This window comes from Bombus vancouverensis, unplaced genomic scaffold (assembly GCF_051014615.1).
Source record: "Bombus vancouverensis nearcticus unplaced genomic scaffold, iyBomVanc1_principal scaffold0038, whole genome shotgun sequence".
In the NCBI taxonomy this organism is placed as follows: domain Eukaryota; kingdom Metazoa; phylum Arthropoda; class Insecta; order Hymenoptera; family Apidae; genus Bombus; species Bombus vancouverensis.
Window position 1 is genome coordinate 536,587 of NW_027468929.1, and position 16,699 is coordinate 553,285.

General features: G+C 36.0%; 1 pseudogene across 1 annotated transcript; it reads right to left on the reverse strand.

Annotated features, from left to right (window-relative positions):
• Window positions 1-15,172: 15,172 nt before the first annotated feature.
• LOC117164960 (glutathione S-transferase-like) lies at window positions 15,173-16,470 on the reverse strand (annotated as a pseudogene). The gene is made up of 3 exons (XR_013061177.1): window positions 16,339-16,470; window positions 15,860-16,027; window positions 15,173-15,602 (listed from the first exon to the last, which is right to left on the reverse strand). The product of XR_013061177.1 is annotated as a glutathione S-transferase-like (transcript).
• Between the last annotated feature and the right edge of the window lie 229 nt (window positions 16,471-16,699).

Genomic DNA, 16,699 nt, shown 5'->3' on the forward strand with positions numbered 1-16,699 from the left:
CGTCGCAGTCTTTTGTCTACACGCTGTCGATGGCTTCAGTGCTTGAGAAAACTAAAAAAGACCAGATGTAGAGTTTTCTTAGAAGTGGTAACCACTTCAACAAAACAAAAGGCATCGGAAAATGTAGAAAATAAATTTGCCAAAGAAGAAAAGAGAGGTGTTAAACAAAAATCAATTTCAGATAATGAAAACGAAACAACTGATACTCGTCAACGAAGGGAAGTTCTTTTAACGAACACAGCTAGTGATAGCGATAGGTATAAAACTGTAGAAAATGATAATGCAGTAACGGGTGTAATAGCAACTGATGAAGCGAAACATAGAGGCAGACCTAGGAGATCGGATAAAGTCGAAGTTAAAAAAGATGAAGATACAAGGAAGATCCTACAAAATGAGAAGGGTGGATTAGAAGAACAAAGAAAACTCCAAGAAGATACAAAAGAAGAAACTGCAGAGACAGAAGTCAATTCAAAAGGTATATTAAGTAATAAGTGCGATTTACTTGATACCGAAAGAGCTATTGAAATTAATGATACGGTTCAAGATATTAAATTTACTGAAGGTAGAAGCCGCACTCAAAATGATATGGAAGATGTAGTAGAAGATTCACAAGAATTATCTAATAAAAGTAAGTTATCAGAAATAAGGATTGCACTTAACAAAATTGAATATACAAAAACTATTTTACGGAATAAAAAGAATTCATTAGAAAGACAAAGAGGAGTAAGGAAAAAGAAGAAAATGTACAGACAGAAATTATTTCAAAAAATATATCAGATGATAAATGTGATTTGCTTTAGAAAAAAAAAATTTTATCCACAAACTACATTAGGAATTTATCTATTTTAGTGAGGAGAAAGAGAAAGGATAGAGGAGTTGATCAATAGACTGTGGATTTTGAAGCGTTTATGGAAAACTTACAATTTTAATAAAATATTCAATGTAAAGTCTTATAATATTATAAGACTATAATATTATAATATTCAAATAAATAGATGAAAAAAAACTGAATTTGCATAATTACTCATGGCTCAATCATGCGACCCGTTCAGAGGTAACTCGAGTTGTAAAGGCGACAATTTATTAAAAATGGTATATCTGACGTACGATGCATTTGCTCATGTTAAACTATTTAAATAAGTATAAAAATCAAGCGAAAAAAAATCTACTGAGAATAATGTTGAACTAGTTAATAATAATAAATCATATAGTGAAACACAAACCTTAAATCAAGATTTTAAGTTCAAAAAAAAAAAAGAAAAAAAAAGAAGAAAGAAGTTGATAAAATGACAGCAACATGTAGCAGCAGGCGAGAGAAAATAAGCCAAATTTCTAAAAGAAGAAACGATGCTCAAGAACTCGAAATTTCTCGAGTGGATATGCTAAACAACGAATTTAATGAACAGTTGAAAGAACGTGAAACAGCAATAGAAGACTTACATCAAATGTTAAAGCATCAATCGGAAATTCATAAAGTTACCTTAAATGAAGCAAGTTTGAAAATAGGAGAACTCTCTGATAAAATAAAATGTTTTAAAGGAAAAGATAGCCAGATACCGAAACGTAATGAATTACTCGAAGAAGAATAGAATAAATGGAGAAGTTTAGAAAAAATGATTACAGAAAAACTTGAAGAAGAAAAATCCCGTTAGGAAACAGCTGAAGACGAAGTGAGAAAGCTTTCCAAATATAACGAGCAACTTCTAAAAGATTATCAAGAAATCCATAAAAAAAAAAGAAAAAAAAGGTAAAGAATTAAACATGTACCTCAACTGAAAGATAAAATCAATCGACAGGATTTATATGCGAAGAACATAAGAACACAATATATAGAACAGCACAAGATGATCGAAAAATTGAGAGCAAAAGGAAAACGTGTGCATAATAAAGGTAAAGAGAACACATAATGTATCTTCACCAGGGGCGCATGATCCAAAATTAAATAATAAAATAAAAGGTTTTGTTACTGAAAAGTTAGAGAGATTTCATGACAACAAAAGCATTGCCTGTGCAGAGTGCAGTGTATCAATGTGCACTAAAAATGCAAGCAACGTGACGATTACTTTTAGAACACCACAAGCACCACGAAAACACAATCAAGATCAAACAAGATCAAGTTCAAAAGTGAAGTTACGTGAGCTTATTACTGCTAACGACCAAAAATTGAATTACGATCCCGAGCATCAACTCGCTGATCTTCAAGTAGAATGTTCCGTCAAAGACAGAACGACACAAGAGCTCGAGAAGCACATAGAGGATGTCACGTCGATTCGGGGTAATTTCACGTTCCGCACGCAAGGTGAGAAATTCGTACTTAAATTTTGATTGTTATTAGAAAATTTATTGAACACTGACAGAGTAACGATACAGAATGGTCAAACAGCACAGAAAAGAATGTTCTTACAACGACTCGAGAGGTACTTTTTTATATCAAGGACCCGGCTCCTGTGGAGGGGCTATCGCTGGATGCCGGTCACATAGGGTTTCTATTACTGCTTAGCCATCATTTTGCTGGCCAAGGTATGTGAGACATAACCATCCTTTCGTTGCGTTCTCACGACCACCGTGACATTCCCCCCTCCTTAGCTTCGCTTTGTTCCGCTAAAGCGTAAGGCTCTGGTAGGGCTTCTAAGTTGAATGATCCCCTCATCTTCGTCTTCGGTGATATTTTGGAAGGTGACCGTCCTTGGTACTGTTGATGTTTGATCGATCCTATTTACGCGAGCGGTAGGGCAGAGTATTTTGATACGTACATTTTTAGGAAATGATCGGCGTAGACATTCGAAAAGTTTACATTTGTACATTACATATATTGTTCCTAGTTCTAGGGCTATGATTCCTAATATTTGTAGTGTGGATATGCCATATTCCTTCAATGAATTTATGCGTCGCTCAAATTGCAGGGTACTGATTTGTGTTTGTAATGTGTCGAGGTTGGCTTTATATTGGTTAAAATTGTGAGTTACTTTTGGAGCTATTTCTAATATTTTCTCTAATATTGGAACATCTGTTTCTTCGAAGCTGTATATGCTATTCTTAAATTTGGTTTCGTAAGAGATATTTTTATGTGATCCTCCTATTTTCATAATATTATGATCGTATGTGATTATGCACCCGGTTTTACTGCTAATTAAGCTTGGTTGTCTAATTTCTAGGATTTTATGTGTCTTACATAACACGTCGATTTGTACATTTTTCGCAGGAATAATAATATAACGGTTTTCCGTCTGCAAAGGTACGAACGTCAATTCTTCCAGCTTGAAGACAGCAGTCGGGCAAGTTTTGACCGTCTGTCGATTAGTAATTAATTCTGATCTACATTCAGGTGAATTGATTCTATTGTGACTCGGTTGAGTTCTTTTACAAATGTGGATGATTGCCGTTCGTTTACAATATTTGTTTAAGTAGTGACTATCGACAAAGGTGTATTGTTCTGAGTCGGTTAGTATCAAATCAGTTTCTATTACAGGCGCAATGAATACAGAGTTTTGTTTGGAAGGTATCGGGTAAATTTTAGTTATTTTCCATTCATTGTTTTCCAAAAGCGGCACAGTTATTGTATATATAAGTTTGTTATCTCTTATCCATACCTTTAGTTTGCTTAGATCTAGAATTAGTTGAAAGTTTTGAACTGAAGGTTCGATATGGTTAGTCATAAAGTTTTGTCTCGTTATTTGGTCAAATGTTTTTAAGAATTGTTCAGGTTCTATAACTTGTGGGTTTATGATTCCTTGTTTCCCTAACATAACAGTGTTAAAAATTTCGTCGATGTTTATATGGAGTTCTGATATGGTAGATTCGGTTTGAATTAATAGGGAGACTAATATTTCGTTTTTTTCATTGTGGTTTTCAATCTTGTGTATATCGTTGGCTAAGTTTTCAAGTTGATTTGTTTTGGTATTGTCTAGCACGCGTTTGATGAGTGCGGTTTGGTTACTAAGAATTGTTTTTATTTTATTGTTGGAATCAAATAATGTATCGATGTTCTTGTTAATGAGTTCTAAATCGTTTTCGTCGAGAGTTGCGAATAAAGTTTTGGATACTGAGCCTATGACATTGAGCAATCCGCGTTTGCTTTTATAACGCAATAATAATTTGAGTTGCCGAGTCAGGTTTTGAAGATTTCTGTACTTAAATTTTAGGCTGCTTATTTCTGGTGTGTAAGCGCAAGGTGGTTTACATTGACGGTCTATTAAATCTATTACGCGTTGTAATCTATTAACTTGGTCAATTGGATCGTTAAGGCCTACTATAAGGGTGATATCTATTTGTTCGTTGTACAGATAGCAATTGTCAATGTGTTCCAGGAATATGTTGGCGTAATTCAATGGTTTTACTTCTAGATCGCTTCTAATGTACTCGAGTGTTATGATGATCCATATTATGGTCTTCTTCCTGAAAGGTAGGGTTTTAGCCTGTTACCGTGGATTCTTTGCGTGTGACCGTTGGAATATTCGATAAGATAGGTGGGTGGATTGGATGAGAGGATTTCTGCAGGTCCTAGCCATTCGTGGTCTAGCTTGTTAGTTTTGTGATCGTTATGTACCCATACTTTATCTTTTACTCGGAATATCGTCTGTGTTTTAATAATTTTTCGCATTTGATCCCTCTGGTATCGCTTTTTGTTAGATTCGGTAACTCGTCTTGCTTTAGCTATATAGGCGTTGTGTCGATTTTTCCAGAGGTTAAACAATTGTTCTCTGGTTAGGCTAGGAGTGGTTGATATTGAGGATGGCATGTTAGCTTGTCGTTCAAATGTTAGTTCGAATGGGGTATGTCCGGTCGTCTCGTGTACTGAAGTATTATATCCCATGCATATTAATTTTAAGTTTTCATCCCAGTCGTTCTGTCGGTCGGTCGTACAAGTTCGAATAAGGTCCTTTACTACGGCATGCGTTCGTTCAAGGGATCCGTTAGATTGTGGATGGAAAGAAGTGGTTTTTATGTGTCGGATTTTGAAAGCCCTTTCAAATGTGTCCATCAATTTACATACGAAATTTCGTCCCATGTCCGTCAGAATACTTTTTGGTGCGGAAAATATGTACACATAGTGATCCAAAAGTTCGTTAATGATTGAGTTGGCTGTTTGGTCTTTTAAGGGTATGAGGATGAGATATTTGGTTAATTGATCTTGGATAGACAGGATAAACTGATTGCCCCGTTTGGTTTTGGTGAGAGGTCCGAATATGTCCATTCCGATTTTGTCATTAGGATTAAGCGGTGTGTCAGTTATCATAGGTTGTTCCTTGGCCCTGATACGATTTAGCTTTTCTCGTTGGCAGGTTTCGCAGTTTTGTATGAATTCTGTAACGTCTTGTTCTAGGTTTGTCCAGTGATGGTGCTCTTGTATTCGTTTCACGGTGCGGTGTATACCTAAGTGTCCTACTAATTCGTTATGATTTTCGCATAGTATCGTTTGTTTTTGTTCGTTATCGTAGTCTACTGGCGGATCTTGTCCAAATATTAATTTAATTTGAGGGAATCTAGTTGTTAGAAACCTTAGCATGAGTTGAATATTTACCTTTTCTAACGTGCTGAAGCTATTGTCGTTTATTCCTATTTGTAAGCGTCCGGTTCGGTGTTTAATAAAGTGTTTGGTTAATTGACGCAACCAATGCTGTTCGTTAAAGTCTCCCAGTTCGGTCTTTGTAATTTGTTTAAAGTGTGGTCTGTTAGATTTTTGGGTTATCGGAGCTGGGGTGATATTGATTTTCCAGTCTATATACTCGTCATAATAGTCCGGGTTTTCTACATTGGGTTGGATTTCTTCATTAGTGATAGGATACAATCGGGATAGAGCATCTGCAGCTGTATTTTCTTTTCCTTTTTTGTATTCGATTTCATAATCGTACTCCTCGAGTCTCAAACGCCATCGCATGAGTCTCGATGAGGGGTCTTTAACATTCTTTAACCATTTCAAGGCTTGATGATCGCTTTGAATTTTAAATTTTCTACCAAGTAGGTATTGTCTTAGTCTTTTGATTGACCATACTATTGCTAATAACTCTTTCTCGGTTGTGGAATAATTCTTTTCAGGAGGGTTCAAAGTTCGGGATATATAACAGCATGGATGTCCGTCTTTTGAGAGTATTGCTCCTAACCCTTCGTCACTTGCGTCTGTTGTTAATGTGAATGTTTTGTCAAAGTCTGGATATTGTAGTACAGGGGCTTCGCAGAGTTTTTGTTTTAGTGTGTCAAATGCAAGTTGTTGTCTATCGGTCCAATAGAATGGAGTGTCCTTTTTTGTGAGATCTGTCAATGGTTTTGCGATTTTAGAAAAATTACGTATAAATTTTCTATAGTATCCAACGAGTCCTAAGAATGATTTTATGTGGGTCGCGGTCTTTGGTGTTTTAAAGTCTTTCACGGCTTGAATCTTTTTGGGATTAGGTTTTACTCCTTCCTTTGTTACTACGTGTCCTAAGTATTCTAATTTCGGTTTCAAAAATTCGCATTTGTCCGGTTGTATTTTTAATCCTAAATTTTGCAGTCTGTCTAGTATAATGGCTAGATTTCGGTTATGTTCTTGGATGGTGCTCCCGAATATTATAATGTCATCCAGGTATACGAAACAGTTATTTCCTATTAACCCCCGTAGCGCGGTATCCATCATACGTTGAAACGTCGCCGGTGCGTTTTTAAGGCCGAAGGGCATGCGATTATAGTGGAAGTGACCTTGTGGGGTTGAGAATGCAGTATATTTTTTGGAATTTTGCTCCATAGGTATCTGGTGAAATCCTGACGAGAGGTCTAGGGCCGAGAAAAATTTAGCTTTGCCTAAGTGCTCGAGTATTTCGTCCGAATTTGGTAAAGGATACGCGTCTTGGTCTGTTTGCTCGTTTAATTTTCTAAAATCTATAACGATTCTCCATTTTTGTTTGCCTGATGCATCTAATTTTTTTTGGAACTACCCAAATTGGTGCGTTATATGGACTGTCCGATGGTTCTATGATTTGTTTGTCTAACATGTCGTTGATTTGAGTCTCGACTTCCTTTTTATGACATTCGGGCGATCTATAAGATTTGATGTTTATAGGTTTGTCTGTCTTGAGTGTGATTGTATGTTCTGTCAAGTTGGTACATGGTAATGAGTCTGTTTCCATATTAAAAACGTCTAAGTAATTGGTGAGGATTTTCTCAAGGGGTTCTCGAAGTTCTGGATCAATATGTTTGGTACGTATTATTTGTGCGAATTTATTAATTTGGCTTAGTTTATCGGGTTTCTCTATTTCGTTTGTAATGTGACAGATTTGCTTACGAGTGTTGATGAAACATACTGTTGTGGGCTTTCCTTCGATGTATTGGGCTGAGATTAGAGTTTCGCCTGGTCTTATCTTGCTATCGGTTTCCTGGAATGGTAATATAATTTCGTCTAAGGTTAGTTTATTGTTAGTGACGCTGTATTGATACTTTGTAAGGAATGGGAGTCCGATTATTCCATCTTCGATTAGGGGAAAGTTGTTAGGGACTACGTAGAATTGATGATTTTTCTTGAGCATGGTTAAATTGCAAATTTTGTTAGTGGTATGTTTGTCACTTCCCATTAGGAAGGTTTTTGGGTTAGAAGTTTGGACGTTTAGTGAGGCTTTTTCTTTTATAAGGTTGATTCCTGCTCCGGTATCGATGAGGAATCTGGCTCTTCCTCCGTCTCTTCGTTGCAGTACGATTGATAGTAATCTTCCGGTGGTGGTGCAGTTAACTCGAGGTAAGCTTCCTCTGGGTTCTCCGTTGTTTGGTTTACTCGAGGTGGAATCTTTCCTTGGCTGGCGAATGGAAAATTTCGAGAGTAGCATTTTTCGGCTGTGTGTCCAATTCGTAAACACTTTGGACACTTCGGTTTCATGCGGTCGTCTAATGGTCGGCTAGGTAGCTGAGCAGAAGTTTGTGGCTGTGAATCGGTAGTAGTTCGCTTGGATACTAATGTAATGTTGTGAGATTGATTCTTTGGGCGGTTGGCAACACGATTTGCTTCTCGTAACCATTGTTCTCTATCAGCTGCTAGTTGTTGGGCAAGGTTCAGGTTCTTTGGATCGCTAGATACCACCATCTGTCCTATCTCGTATCGTAAGTTGAGCAAATATGTTTTAAGTGCTTCGCGTTCTTCAATATCTATAGCTACGCGTCGTTCTGTTGGTGTGCGGTTTTCGTTTTGGACTGCATAATTTAATTCGTTTAGCTGTTGTCGGAATCTGGAGTTAAAAGATTGTACACTTTCTGTTGCCCCTTGTTTTAAATTCTTTAATTTGTCCCTACAGTTGCTAATAGTTGTTGGTGTTAATACGTGTTGTCTTAAGCATGAATATAAGTCTTCGAACGAGTTGATTTTTAGATATCGTATGTTTCGTTTCGCGTTGTCGGTAATCTTTTCGATCAGTATGAGATCTAATAATAGCTCTCTGTCACTTGCCTTGCACCTAGCTCTTGCTTTGCGGACCGATAAGATGAAATCTTCAACGCCTACGTCATCTCGACCACGTAGTGTCTCGACAGTTCGTATGGCCTTATCTGCCTCGAGCCCTCGATCTTCGTTGTAGTTGTTTATTGGTTTAATCGCGGCGCGGCTAGATGCGGCTCGTGGTCTTTGTGACGTGTTCGGTCCGTCAGTTTCGTCATCCGTTACGTTATCAGCAGCGGTTTCTAAATGGGCGTTTATTTGCGACTGGTCAGTCTCGGTGTCGTATTTTATTTCCATGGTTTTTGCAAGATCGCGTATTTCTTTAGAGCGATTTCTATCGCTAGTTTCCGCAAATTCTTTTATGTTTTTAATGTTTTGATCGGTGCTGTTTCTAAAGCTTCTAAACTCGCGAGTTAGGCTTTCAAATTGTTCAATCAGGGTAGCGATTAGTTCGTTTTGTTTAGCGGTACTCTTGTCAGTTGGGTTCATGCTGAGAAATATGACACTTTCGGCGGAAGAAGAGTCACTATCTTCAGAACGTATTTCAGGCTTACGGTTTCGATAATGTACGAAAGCCAGCTTACCGAGATTCTTTGCAGATCCTTCTTTTGATCAAGGAGGTGACCGTGGTCCTTCGCTGTAGAATCCGTAGAGTTCCCGTTGAAGTTTCCTCTTGATGCGATGAGTGGATCCTGGCAGGATCGCCAATTTTGTCACGTCGATTCGGGGTAATTTCACGTTCCGCACGCAAAGTGAGAAATTCGTACTTAAATTTTGATTGTTATTAGAAAATTTATTGAACACTGACAGAGTAACGATACAGAATGGTCAAACAGCACAGAAAAGAATGTTCTTACAACGACTCGAGAGGTACTTTTTTATATCAAGGACCCGGCTCCTGTGGAGGGGCTATCGCTGGATGCCGGTCACATAGGGTTTCTATTACTGCTTAGCCATCATTTTGCTGGCCAAGGTATGTGAGACATAACCATCCTTTCGTTGCGTTCTCACGACCACCGTGACACCAGCACAGGCAGCTTTTTATAAGGCATTGCTGTAATATCGTGTTGTAATATGTTTACAAAACGTGGACAATAGAGATGTTAATCAGACAGAAAAGACGATTGTGGCTTAACTTGAACTATTCATACCAAACGTACAGAACACAGCGCAATCCACACTCTCTCGGCAACGCCACTCGCAACCTCCGTCTCCGCTCGACTCGCACTCGGCTTCTCGACTCGCACCCTGTTTCTCGACTCGCACTCTGCTCCTCGACTCGCACTCGGTTTCTCGACTAACACTCTGTTTCTCGACTAACACTCTGTTTCTCGACTGACCCTCTCTGGCCGTTGTCCCATTCTATTGTCCTTTTCCTAGGCCCACCGCACACGTGTTCCGCAGACGCTCGTGGCCAGGGTCTCGTAGGTCTTTTCCACGAAACTATGCACTTGAAAAGACCGATGACACATTGATGGGCCCGACGGCGCCTCGGCTCTCGCGACATTGTTCATAGTTCGCCCGATATTTTCCAGGCCTTTCGTCCACGATACTACATTGCTAAGAACAAACATGGCTCATATGAACACTGTGTAGAGGGAAACGATCGATAGGAAATCACAACACAGCTTCCGAGGCCGTTGCGTTCTTGTGAATAGATGAATCGAAATCATTTCGGTTTTAATCAACATGGCCTAGTAAAGAAATACAGAAATGTCTTCTTTCTCCTTTTTTTCTTTTCTTACGATTACGATGGACAGGGTATCGCGTGTTTTTGACTGTTGGGAAGAACCTAAAGTTTTTAAAATCAAGGATAAAAGATAATACCAGACACGGAAAAAATATTAGAAAATGTACACGGTTCTTGTAATGAAAATTGAAATGCAAGGAATATAAATCGAATGTCTCTTGCGAACGTAATTTTGTGTTTTACACCGACAGGATTGATTTACAGATTTACGTTGATTTTTGGTTTCTCTATCTGCAAGCGACATATAAGATTATATCGAAGACTATGCTGCGTAAAACTTTTATTATACTATTTACGATAGAAATGTCGCAACGGAAGATCGAATTTTATGTCTGCTTTGTTCTTTCGACTTTTTAGCTGTGTTCTTGTTCATTTCCGAACTGATTTCAATTTTTTATCCTTTTTTTCCGACAAGTCCTAAAAAGTTTTTAAATTAACGAGAAACGTAGAAGTATTTTTGTATTCCTATTTTAAGTCACCTATTTACGGTTTTCTCAAAATATTCGAAATGCTTCGATTCATTGAAAACAATAAAGATTGCAACACAAAAATTCGAGAATCGTAAGTGAATTAAGTTGGTATTCGATAAACACGATATTACGGAAGCAAAACTTAATGAAAAGTTCGACTTTATTCCGTATGAAATTTTACTTTAAGTAAGTTTAGCCTGCACGTGAAACGAAAGATTTATATGCAGAAAAGTTTGAGTAAATGGTAGATATCTGAGAGTTGAACGATGAAAGTAAAAATCGATTCTTCACGCTTACAATCCTTGTATTCAGGCCAGAGTTCTTCGGGGATCCTCTCGTCGGTATACTCGATGCCAGTATATGCAAATATATACCGTATATGTTCGGCACGACCACGGGCATTGAAGTAGATTAGTTTGTAGGTATGTTCGTCGCTCATTTTTCTTGCTCTGTCAACTTATCGAGAAAAATGTTACAATTAACTCGTGTAATTAACAGACTGTGTGCGTGTTTGTGTGTATAGCGAACAATTTATTTATAGATGGAATAATTCGTATAATACGCAAAATAAATCATTTAGAAGGCTGGAATATGTGTTTTTGAAACAATTAATTATGTCGAAAAATATTTCAAACGAGATATAATTATGAAAAAAATAATAATTAAATGTATGTAAATGTATGTAATAATAGTTAAATGTATGTAAATGTAATAATTAAATGTAATTAGTTGTGAAAAAAATAATAATAAAAAATAAATAAATGTAAAAAAAGAATTAAATGTAATTAGTTTCTTTTTACGCACGCGATATTATTGGCCATATATGAAGGTCAACTTTATTTTTTTAAATAGATATATTTATACATATATTTATAGATATAAATACATATATTATATAGATATAATAGTATATATAATATATATAATAATATATATGTCGAGTCTGAATATCCGAGTCCGAGCTCGAGGCGCCCTCCCGGGGAGGGCTCGCGGGAGGTAGCGGTTCTGCGTTGAAGTTCTCCATCGTCCGGTCGCGCGTGGGGTACCTTTATTGTCGATAGTTACACTAGTGACGAGGGCCTCAGGCTTGATAACGAAGCCGCGGCCAACGGGAGGACTATCATATAAAAAGCAACAGGATACACGAAATAATATAATTCTGACTAGGACAACATAAACGCAAGAAGTGTTGATATTGAAAAAAATATTTAATTTTGTATATAAATATTTTCATATTTAAAAAAGTTTCCGGAAGCAGGAAGATTTACAAACAAATAATATCATAAACCGAATGTTTCATGATCCTTTTCTAATTAGACTGTGTGACAGCATGTGAGAACGTTTCTTAAAAATATGACTTATTGCAATTACTTAATCGCAATTATAAACGATTAAGACCTTCTCGCAACGAGGCAATCTATCCAAAGTATAAAACTCGTTATACTTGATGAGAAAACAAATCTCTACTTAGGTTTCATTTCGTTTCATCGCGTTCATAAAAAGTGAATTTGTATGAACACATCGTGCAATTTAGTAATTAGGACCGTTGATCTCGCTGCAACATAGATGGATAGAAAAAAGCCATTTAAAATGATACAACGTCGGGAAGACAATTATGAAAATTATAAATGGAACACAAGATAAAATTGTTTAAGATTAATTCTTCTTTTCTTTTTTTTTTTTAATCGCGAGTGTTTGCAAACGAAGTTTCAATCTGTTTACAATGATAGCAATGAGAGGAGGATGTCTATGAAAGTTATAAATGCGATATTGAATAACATTTCTGCGAGTGGTTTTGTTTTTCGTTACAAATGTTTTTTAAACGAATCTGTAATCTGTTGGAAACTACGGAACAGTAACGGGACGACTGATAGGGAAATAAAAAAGATCGCGTTTTATTTGAACAGACAAATCTTTGAAATCTATTCGAAAGTCTATTTGAAATGGTACGAGCTCGAAAAGAACGGTGAATACTATAGAAGAAGGATTAATTAAAATTCTTATTAATCTGTATGCTTTGTATATTAAATACCTTGATCGATGCCAAGATAACAAATTATTATACAAAACAGTGAAGTATCCACGTCTGACATTAATATTGAGTATTACCATTACTGTAATTTAATTTTTAACCGATCCTGAAAATTCCTTAGAACGTAAAAAGTATAAAATGTTACTGTGCATTTCAAGATTAAATGCACTGTAATTTAGAAACAGTTATGAAGCGGAAACAAATAATTTATTCAGAATAAGAATTCTACGTAATCGTGTTAAAAAAAACGTACTTATAACGCGTTTAAACTCCAAATATGTAAAGACAATAAGGGAAAAAAATTAAACGAAACGAACGAACAATAAAAAAGGGATGTTAAATACAAAAAATAGATTGAAATTTAGATTATGAAATATAAAAAAAATGATATTGCATAATTTACAATTATTTTCGATAGCTTACGTCAGTATGTTGGAGTGTAAACTATAAAATATTCAAAAACTGATACCATTTAGACATAATTTAGAAAAACAATAAATTGCGGAAACCGATAGTTAAAACTCGATACGATCGATACTCCAAAACTCTAATCCTAATAATTACTCAGCAATAATAACCGATAATTCATGTTGATTAATGTTTGAACTCCGTTTTTTTTCTGTATGTGTATACAAATTTTATACAGTTTGATAAAGCGAAATTAAATTATCATCTTTTTGTACTACTTCAAACATTGAGATTTGTCATCTTCAAGGTCGATCACACATAGTTTCAGATTGCGGAGTTGCAAGGATAATTAATTTTGCAATCGGTTTTCCTTTGATATAGATGTGAATACAAATAGCCATTGATTGACAATATACCGAACCAATTCTAGTTTAATTTGAAGTCATCGATCCTTTGATATTTTTGGAAGAATAGTAAAAGTACAGAGAAAACAAGAAAAAATGGCGTTAACTAAAAGATAGCTCCAATGTATCTCATAAATATTATCTATATATCATTTGTAAGATGTAAGTGACCAAGATATCGAATTATACAAAAATTGTATGTAATGATTAATACTTGAACGTTACTTACATTTATGTACATGAAAATTTGATCTTTTATTAACTAAGTTATTGATCGACAAAATGACTTCCTACATAATTCTCCGCCTGAACTGAAATGCATATCTTTTTTTACGCAAGCCTTATGTGTAGCTAGCAACGAGCAAACAGATTAATTACTTTACACACGGTCGTATCTTATTTGCTGTAGGCGAGTTCTCTCGTGTAATCAACGAAGTACTCAACTTTAAAGCGATAACAGAAGAACATTATTGTATCGACAAAAATCATACTTTTTTCAAAGAAATATGTAACTCGTATTTTTTTTAAAGCAACCCTCATAATGTATTGAATAAAATAATCATACATTTTTTTTTGTTCAACATTTGTAAAATACGATATTATCAAGATCACCAAGGAGGTAATCTCCAATTCTTAATGAATATAATAAAAAACATAATTAACGATTGTTTGATGGTTTTATTATTATCTCTATAATACAAAAGCACAACATCGTGTCAACAGTTTATATAGTTCGTATGTTTCTGTAGGAATTGTTGGAATACAACGATATCAGTCGCATGCGGATAGAGTGTTTGATCGTACAGATTCTTCCATTCGTTGCCCAGCGCCATCCCCACTAGCGTACGTTCGTTAGATGTACCGCGGCGGCTGGCGCGTGTGTCGTGTAAAATTAAGGTAAAAATAAGGAACTTGTTAATTTCCGAAAAGGAGATTAAGTTCTTTTTATTTTTTACTCAATTTATACAATTTTTTCGGTTCGCGATGATACACTTTCGATACTTGGATTAGTTAAGAATTTTTTTATTAGACTGACTGGATGATTTTGAAGGGAGCATTTATATTCTTCCATTCGTTGGAGTGGGAGAAGGTTTTGCTTATACTTAGTGTAAAATTCGGAGAACGGCTGGAGTGATCGAATGCCACTCAGGCGGCTGAGAACGGGTGCTGACCCGACGGTCACACGCGATAAGGCGTTCGGAATTTCGGTTTGTTATATACAGTTGCTCGAATTTCGTCTGTGACACGTGCATGCTCTTCCGAGAACTCGGCGGAAGAAACATAAGGATATGGATGGAACATTGGGCATGTCGGTGTCGCGCCTTGACAGCGTAGCGCTTTGTATCGAGAAGCTGCTAGAAGGTTCCGTGGCACGTGACGTTACACAGACATCTACTCAGGTCACACTCATTATAGAGAGTGAGGGTTCAAAATCTTTACAAGCGCCACAGGTCACTAAGGCAGTCAGTCTGTGAATAACTAGCCAACTGTCTACATTCCAGAACGCACATTTATAACTCTCGAAATAATTGTTTAACAAATATCACATTATATTATTTCAACATAAACATTGTGTCTTCCACAGAATATTAATCCTAATTCCAAGATTAAATTCTAACAGGAATACACAAATAATAGTTCTCTATCACAACGTAATCTAAAGGGAAAACCCTAACTAAATGACAAAAATATCGGTAATAACTGGAACTAATGAATGTTAAAAGCAATCAGTATATTCCATACAAACTTCCATCAACACGATTCGTTCTTCATTCTCTCAACACACTAAGACCGCAATCTTTAAACGCTTATAAAACCATAAGCAATCGTGAAGTTTAGAATTCGCTAACTGGGCGTCTCTCAATCCAGTTTTTGATCTTGGGCAGAAGGAGGACCTTTTTCTCCAGCAGCTTCAGATTCTCGTAATTCTCGATCAGATCAGACTTGTACATAAAGTTCAAATAATCGAGCAGAGCAACGAATGTTAAATCAGCCCAAGAGAGAGTACCATCGTAGAAGTAGCCGTCATTTTCCTTCACTTGCTGGTCCAAACGTTCTAAAATGAACGGCAGCGTCTCTTCAGCAGCCTTGCGTTTTGCAGCTTTGACCTTCTCGTCCTCCTCATAGTGGAAGGCGGCAATTTCTGAAAATTTGTTTTCAGTTAAATACTATTCGCTAATGTTATACTAATTTGAATACAGTGTTGTGCGAAATTTAAATGATACTGAAGATAGAATTACAATCCTTTTTAATCCTTTGTCTTGTATTGTTGACATACGTGTATCGTTCGATTAAATCAAATATTAAATCGGATTTCAACTAATAAATACCTGAACAGATATGTGCTATCTGTTATCAAGATTCTCATAAGATTTATGCAAAACAGCACTGGATACTCACTATGACGAATATCATGAATAGTATCAACAGTGGCATCAATATGGAGATTTGCCCAGTCAGTCTTTCCAGCTAAGTCATATTGTTTGGCTAAGTAACGGCAAATAGCTGTAGACCGAGCAACCTTCCTTCTATCAGCTACGAGCATAGGAAGCTGGCCATAAGGAGTCACTAAAAACATACAACTAATAGAATCAAAGATTCTATCGAACAAACAGATTATGATGCTTCTTAAATATCTAGCTTCCTGTTATCTGTTTTGGAAAGATATAATTTAATTTATTGATAATTTATCAGCAAACAAAGGGCATTGTCTCCTTAACAATACCTATTGTTCTCCCACATATCTTATAGAGCAATGGAGAGTAAACAATAATCTCTGTTATACTCTGCATAATTGTGTTCTACTTTATTTAGCTACTTTAGTTAAATTAGGAAAGATGAGATTTAAGAAACAGAATTTCTTTAAATTTTAAGCTTACAGGGCTTTATTTCTGGCCAGACGTCCTTTTTGATACGTTCATCTTCAAATGGAATACTAGCATAGCTGAAGAAGAACGGATTGGTTCTGCCAATGCCGTAACTGGGAAGTAAGTCAATTTATAGAGCGGCATCTTCCTGCAAGTATAATATATACAAAGTAAAAACAAAGAATCATTGATGACAAGAATTATATTATTACAAATTATGAAGTATAAGACAATTTAAGTAAAAAGCATCAACTACTAACTACTCGCATAGCTATTTGTATCTTTATATTTTAATATAGCTTAGATATAAAAAGAATATTATTTTTGGATGTAATAATGTATAAACTTGCGCCAAATATTATAACAAAATATT